Genomic DNA, 7,485 nt, shown 5'->3' on the forward strand with positions numbered 1-7,485 from the left:
ATGTATTGATGGCTTGTTTTCACCCTGTGTCAGAGTTTTTAACCACTGTTAAAAACAGCACAGTTCTGGGGTATATTCCAGAAAGCAGGTTATCTTACTGTCAAAACCCAGAACTCTAGGTTGATTAAACCAAACGTTGCTTACCCGAGGTATGCTGGTTCCAAAAACGCGTCCCAGTGTAAGTTCATCCAACTCAGAGTATGTTCACCGCTAACACACCAGACATTCTCAACAGAGCGATGAATCGAGTCATGGAAACGGACGCTAAGAAAAAGTGCTATAGGCTACTAGGCTACCTCATTCTTTTTATTTAGTTAAATGCTGATTTGCATACTTAAAGCAGCACTCAGTAGCTTTGGGATTTCTTCGCTGTATTCTCGCTTTTTGCTCACAGGTTTCTCTCTAGAGCTCCCCCCACAGCTTCGGAATAGATATTTGACAACACTGTTGTAAAAACTCGTTGTTGATTCTCAGACACCAGAGGCTATAGATCAACGACATCAAAGCAGATGGGACATTCTTTAAAACGTCTTCTTCATTCGGGTTCGGACAGCGTGAGGGGGCGCAATAATGACAGCATTTTAGCAGATTTCTTTTGGCCGTAAAGCAATTGTTTACATCGCGAGACCTGATATCACGCGAGACTTCCTGACGCAGCGGCCGGCGGCCCGTCGGCTCAAAGTTGCAAGTGCGTATTTTCCGCTCACGGGCACCAGGGGGGTGCGAAACGACCACCATTCAACCCGAAATAAGTAATATAACCATTCCAATGACTCCGAAGCTGTTCAGTTAAAGGTCCCATGACATGAAATTTTCACTTTCTGAGGTTTTTTAACATTAATATGAGTTCCCCTAGCCTGTATATGGTCCCCAAGTTTCTAGAAATTTCAATCGGTGTAAATCGAGCTTTTGCTATCTTTCTCTGCCTTTGAGAAAATGGAGGCTCATACGCGCTGATCTTGAATCTCCTCCTTATGACGTCATAAGGAGGAAATGTTACCTCCCCTGTCTCTGCTTTGCCCGCCCAGAGAATATATTTTCCGCCCATGAGAAAATGCGCGCGCGCGATTTTAGTTTGTCCACGAGAGATATCATGGCTTTTGAGCGAGCGAAGCATAACAATTGCTCAATAATTGGATGTACAATTGAACACCGAAGGGTCAATACAGAGCTGGGCTTGCTGAACATCTGAAACTAAAGTCTGGATCACTCTCTTTGGCTCAGCTACACACCTCGGACAAGTAAGTCAACTAATGATATATAAGTGTGTTGCTTTACTGTTTATGGTTACCTAGATTGTTACACGTAGAATGTGGCTGTAACATTAGCTATGCAGCTATGCAGTTTATGTGTGTGAATACACACACTGTAACGCGAGTGTTGTACACGTCTTTGTTATTTGGATAACTGTTTTCCTGTTGGTTATATGGCGCGCTCGATATCCGCATTTCAAGATCGCAGAGCTTGATGTAATTGTAATAAGATAAATACAGACGTTACAGATCTCTCATGAAAAGGCAACAGTAGGTTAGCGTTAGCTACATGCAGGGCCTGAAATTAACACCCGACCACGCGCCAAATGCGGGTGAATTTTGCAATTGGCGGGTAAAACTGTCAATCTACCTGCCACATTGGCGGGTAGCCAATGAGAATTGAGTGATTCATTAGTTGTTGGTTTTTTTTGCGTCTGTTTTTTTTATTTATTTATTTTTAAGTCCGCGACGTAAAATACGATGTTTTGGATGTGCGAGTAACAGTATTAAACTGTTGGTGAGATGGGATGAGATGAGATAAAGCAAAGCTGACGTTGTTTATGGTACAATGACAGTTACACAGATGTGTGTGCGTGTGTATGTTGAGTTGGGAACCAGTGAGAAAATGTCCGGTACCCGGTAACTTTACCAGTAATATTAATATGAATTTAGTTCTGCTTAACGGTTCAATTGACTTTGATTAATATGCGCGAGTGAGAGAGCGCAAGACAGCGCTCGACGTGTTGTTTGAAGACGTGAGAGAGCGCGCGCGCGGCCGGGGCTCTCTCTGCTCGTTATCGCCCTGTCAGGCGCAGCAGTCATTCTATTCTACATCACTTACCGATCAAATAAGGCTTTGGCGGGACAAAAATCGAGACGGCTTTGGCGGGACAAAAATCTTCGGCCGCCCCAAAAATGTAAATGCAGGAAAACTCCTGACAATGCTCGTAAGCGTTTGCTGCGCTGTTTCTTACCTTGCTTTACGTTGACTTTACTAGTTCCAGCTTCACCGTCACCGCTTTTTTTTTTTATATATATATATATTTGTTTAGAAAACCTCTATTTTCTTCTTCTCTTTTCTTTCCTCTTCTGAGCACCGGACTTGTGCTGACCGGGCATTTTGAGCGTACTGAACTTCAAATTAAATGACAACATCAAATTTTGATCAGTGGCCAAACCATTTTTGTCTTGGGTGTGGGGGGCCCCAGTTTTGGTGGGGGTGGGGACATGTCAAAAAGTGGTGGGGACATGTCAAGGAGACCAGACCTCATGAAGATGCAGCAGCAGTGGAGGAAGAGGAGTGCATCTGCTCCTTTTTTGTGGACTCAGATTAGCAGCAGTCAGTAGGCTATATATGAATATGACATATGACTATGTCTGTGACACAACAAATCAATGAATAAAAAGATGCAGCACTTAAATGTGTATTCTTACAAGTTAAAGAACAATGTTTGTGTGATTTCTATTTTTCACCTTTATGAGGCAAAAAAAAAACAAAAAAAAACTGGCTGGCTGGTAAAAAGTTACTGTGGCAGGTGGTCAAAAAAGTTAACTTCAGGCCCTGGCTACATGATAATAACTGTAAACCATCCGAATAAAGTACCGTATCCAGACAATTTTTTAAACTAACCATTCGGAAACGTCCTGCTGGAGCCGCTGAGTTGTAACTTCTTCATCCGTTGCTTCTCCATCTGGATCAGATTCTGGGTCAAACTGAAATGCTTGAAAGACTGCGTGTCTTCGTGCCATTGCTATATCCAACGTAAACATGCACGCCACGGTACCGTTCCGCAAGATGGTCAAGGCCACACCCACCCTCCACCTTGCGCCGCCTTTCTCCTCCTCCACAGTATTTAAAGCTACAGACACCGAAACGGCCCGTCTGAAGGAAGCTCATTCTGGGACTGGCTTGAAGTGGCTATAATTCTGCACCGAGGCTGAATTTTTGGAAAGAGATTTCAGATACAGATCATACAGTACTTAGTTCACCTTTAATGCATATCGCCACCTATTTGGTGGTTGTGCAATAATTTTTCAATCTTTTCGTTTAATCTTTATCACTGTGAATAAGAACTAGGCTATGTTGTTTGTTTGATGCTAATTATATAGGCTAATAAAATAAAGACTGATTAAAGCAAATAACATTGTGTGCTTGCAAAGATAACATGGCTGTATAAGATTATTTTTTGCTTAGTAATTTTGCTTCCACATTGCTTGAAAGGTAAGATATATCATATAATTTGTCTTTCATATAGAAATGCATTATAGCATAGAAAACGTCCTGATGCAAAAATAAAAACAAACGTATGAATGCAGATCAACGATTTGTGAGATGAGAATTATATAGCTACATATAATAATAAAATTAGTATTACCTTGTTTTAATAGCACTTTATCGATATATAACTATATTGTGCGCAATCTGTCACGCCCACTGGAGCCTCATCAATAGAGCACGCATGCGCTGAACACTGAAGTAAACTAACCCTGGAACAGATCCTGCTCCGGAGGAATGTTCAGAGAATAGGTTGCTATGGCTATTTACATACCTTGAAATTTACCTCCGTTTTTGGAACCGAAAGCTGAGGTTATCCGCTTACTTACCCTTAAACATACCCGGGCCGGGTATATGTCACATAACACCGCCGTCCAGAGATGGGCATAAATACATGGAAATGTATTTAAAATAAAAATACAAGATAATGTGTGGAAAAATACATACAAATACAAAATACTGTGTGAAAAAAAATGTATTTAAATACAAATACAGTATCTTCTTTCTTTAATTTATTAAAAAAAAAGATTTTTTATGTATTGAACATGCATTTTTAAAATGTATATTTTTAATGTAACCTTCTCCCTCTACACACTTTGGTCAATTTAAGAATAATTCATGCAATTGTATATTGTTTATTTGAAAGCATTAAAAGTGCAGTTTATTGTCTCTCCTTGTATTGTTCAAGTGGTTGAGGTTGATAAGGGATTTAGTAATTAGTAATAAGTAGACCAATACTTTCTAAAGATAGTCATTATTACATTAATCTAATTACACTGTTGAAGATGTCATTTGTAGTTAGTAATTAATAACTATTTTAGAGTAACTTACCCAACTAACAATATCAGAGGTGAAACTGGAAGAACAGTATGTTATTCAACCTAATTTTATTTTTTTTGAGCAGCTGAAAATGAAATATAAAAACAAAATTCATAAATCAAGTAAGGCTTGAGCATATCATGGGTGTAGGCTACCTGACTTTACAAACATTTGACATATTAAATAACTAAATATCATCCAGTGTCTAGCAGTGCAGCAGCATTTTTGGCTGAGGGAATTCCTGGAGGGACTTCAGAGCCAGTCACTCCCGAAGATCCAAGGGCCTTCATAAAATGTAAGAGGTATTTTTTTTTTTTATATATATAGGCTATTTTTGATATTTCCATTTATTTTACTTGGGTTGGGTTTTTTTGTTGGTCCCAACAGATTCTGATGGTAATATCTGTCTTTTGGAGCCTCCTGTCCAAATACGCAATACATCAGAAATTATGACAAATAGTGCTATAAAGTGTACTCAACCAAATGCTCATCTTCACAGGACGATGGGGATAAAGAGTTTCTGCTGCCACAGAGAGGCCTACAGAGGTAATGCTAATATTATGTGTCTACACGTCAAACAATCACACATTCAGATTTTTTCACATTTTTATGTGGAGTAGCCTATAGAATCTAAGTTTAAATCTAAGTATAAACTGGTATTCTTATTTCTCCCCCCGCCCCCAGAGTGTGGAAGAACAGCAGGAGGACGGTCCATCAACTTCTGTTGCACAGATGAACACAGTTCAGTGATTTTCAGTAAATGCCACAGTTTAATTCTGTAGAATTTGTTTAGAACTACATTATGTAACTCTGAACTACTGATGTATTTTCAGTTGCCAGTTAAAGAGTAATAGGCCTATAGACTTAAAAAAAAAAAAAAAAAAAAACAGCAATGAATACATTTACTGAAAGAATGAATGAGGTGTTTAAACACCACTTCCTCTTTGAAAAAGGGGAGGAGACCGAAAGAAACTCTGGGTTTACCAAAGAAAACCTGCTCCCGACCAGGTTAGGTTCACAGAGTAAGTTACCATGGTAACTGACTCTTGAGTATGAGTTGTCTCTCTTTCAGAAACGGGCTTGACTTACTCTGAATTCCTGTCAGTGAGTCGCTTACAACAGTATTGGCCAAACGCCGATAGATGGCAGTAACGTATCACTTGAATTGATCTTATTACATAGTTTATTTTTCAACATTGTTTTTTAGTGGTTTTAAAATGTTCAATGTGTTATTTAAAACATGTAGACATACTGTTCTTGTAAGTTCATAATTTATAATATTCATATCTGAATTATATTATAATTAAAAGCAATTACATTAAAATCCATACAAAAAAAAAAAGGAATCTAAATATCCATTTAAAACGAAAAGTAATGACTTTGTTCTCTAATAATAGAAAAATAACGGTATGTTTATACAGATCTCAAATATTAAAATCTAAATCTGGATCAAACATATGTCAGCCATTCATACCACCAGTTCTTTGATTTGAATATATGCAAATCACCTTCCCACTTTAAATGTGTCAATGTCTTGTTCAATGATCTAACCAGACATCTGAACTCTAGGAACAAAGTCTGTCTTTCTGGTTTAAACTTAACATACACCATGTTTAAAAAGTTTCTTGTATTTGTAATTCTGGCAGTTTTACCATGTAAGTCGCTGCATAGAATAATCATTATGAGTGCAACAATTTAACATGATAACTGTGGCGAGCACGACGAGGTCGAGGGCCGTGGGAGGACGGCAAGCCGGTGGCGTGATTGATAATGAGCGACACGTGTGCGACGCCGTAACAACTGAACTTCGTTACACTGGTGCCGAAACCCGGGAAGAAGGAGGCGGGAACCGGCGACCATTTAAAGACTTCTAATGACAAAAATAAAACAAATACAAAGTGAAAGTAAAAGCCAGCAGCCCCTCACGGACGACTGCTGGCAACACAGAACATCAAATAAAACAGAGGCCTGTTCCTCTCTCGCTCTTCACTGTCGTCGCTCCTCCTTTATGCTTCCGCTCCTCCGTGAGAGATGCGAGACCGGTGCGTCGCGCACTTGTCGCTCATTATCAATCACGCCACCGGCCTCGCGCCGTCCTCCCACGGCCCTCGACCTCGTTGTGCTCGCCACAATAACATCTTCATAAATGTAATATTGTTTCTTTTTCCACAGGTATTGAATGTCAGACATTCACTCAGTCTGAGACAGTGGTTAAAAAAACGGGAGAGTCTCATAAACTTACATGTACAATAACTGGATTTACATTCAGCAATCTCTATCTAAACTGGATCAGACAGAGCCCTGGGAAAGGTCTGGAGTGAATTGCATACATCAGCACATCCAGTTCTCCTATAAGCTATTCCCAGTCAGTCAAGGGAAGGTTCACAGTGTCCAGAGATGACTCCAGCAGTAAACTGTATCTACAGATGAACAGCCGCCCTCAAGACTGAAGACACTGTGTATTACTGTGCTAGAGAGTCACTGTGAATGAGTTCAGGGTCAAAGCAATACAAAAAACACTTCCTCATTCACATATACAGATGAGGAATATTGACTATCAGTTCTGCATTGCACAGAAATAGTAAATAAAAAGCTCATTCTGTCCCGCCCCTGTTTTGTGTTTGTAGAATTTTTCTGGTCTAAAATACTCATGGATGCTTTTTACTGAATCAGAATCACAGTGGCTATACTGTACAGTGTACACTTCTAGCCTGGTTAAAACCAGACCATTCTTAGTAGGCTAGTAACTGAGTTATGGTCTGGCAAAGCTTCATTAATAACTCATTTACAAAGGGGCGTCACCAACGGACATCTGTTTCCCAATTCGCCTAAATTACACTACGCCATAAAAGTATGTACTCTTTTTGTGAAGAAAAGGTATGTACTTTTGAATGTGTAGCAAAGTAGGCAAGCTTTGGGACATACTACTTCGTCATCTTTATCGGACGGATCTGTCGCAGGCATCCTGTCACTTTAAATGCCCTGTCAATCATCTTGTCACAGTTAAAATCCTCTATTAAATCTAATTTACAGTAATTTCCTACCGTTTCAGAGAGAAATGTAGCACGTTCATCTGCCAGTGAGTCTTTCATGGAGACTGTCCTCATGTGTTTGCAATTTGAATATAATAATGCATTT

The 7,485-nt window shown here is 39.5% G+C and overlaps 1 long non-coding RNA gene across 1 annotated transcript; it reads left to right on the top strand.

Annotated features, from left to right (window-relative positions):
• The first annotated feature begins 5,826 nt into the window (after window positions 1-5,826).
• On the top strand, window positions 5,827-6,952 carry LOC309493893. The gene is made up of 3 exons (XR_014204061.1): window positions 5,827-6,002; window positions 6,520-6,756; window positions 6,800-6,952. It is a non-coding gene; the product is annotated as an uncharacterized lncRNA (long non-coding RNA).
• The last annotated feature ends 533 nt before the right edge of the window (window positions 6,953-7,485 follow it).

Source organism: Leuciscus leuciscus, assembly GCF_965113295.1.
Source record: "Leuciscus leuciscus genome assembly, chromosome: 1".
NCBI classification, from domain to species: domain Eukaryota; kingdom Metazoa; phylum Chordata; class Actinopteri; order Cypriniformes; family Leuciscidae; genus Leuciscus; species Leuciscus leuciscus.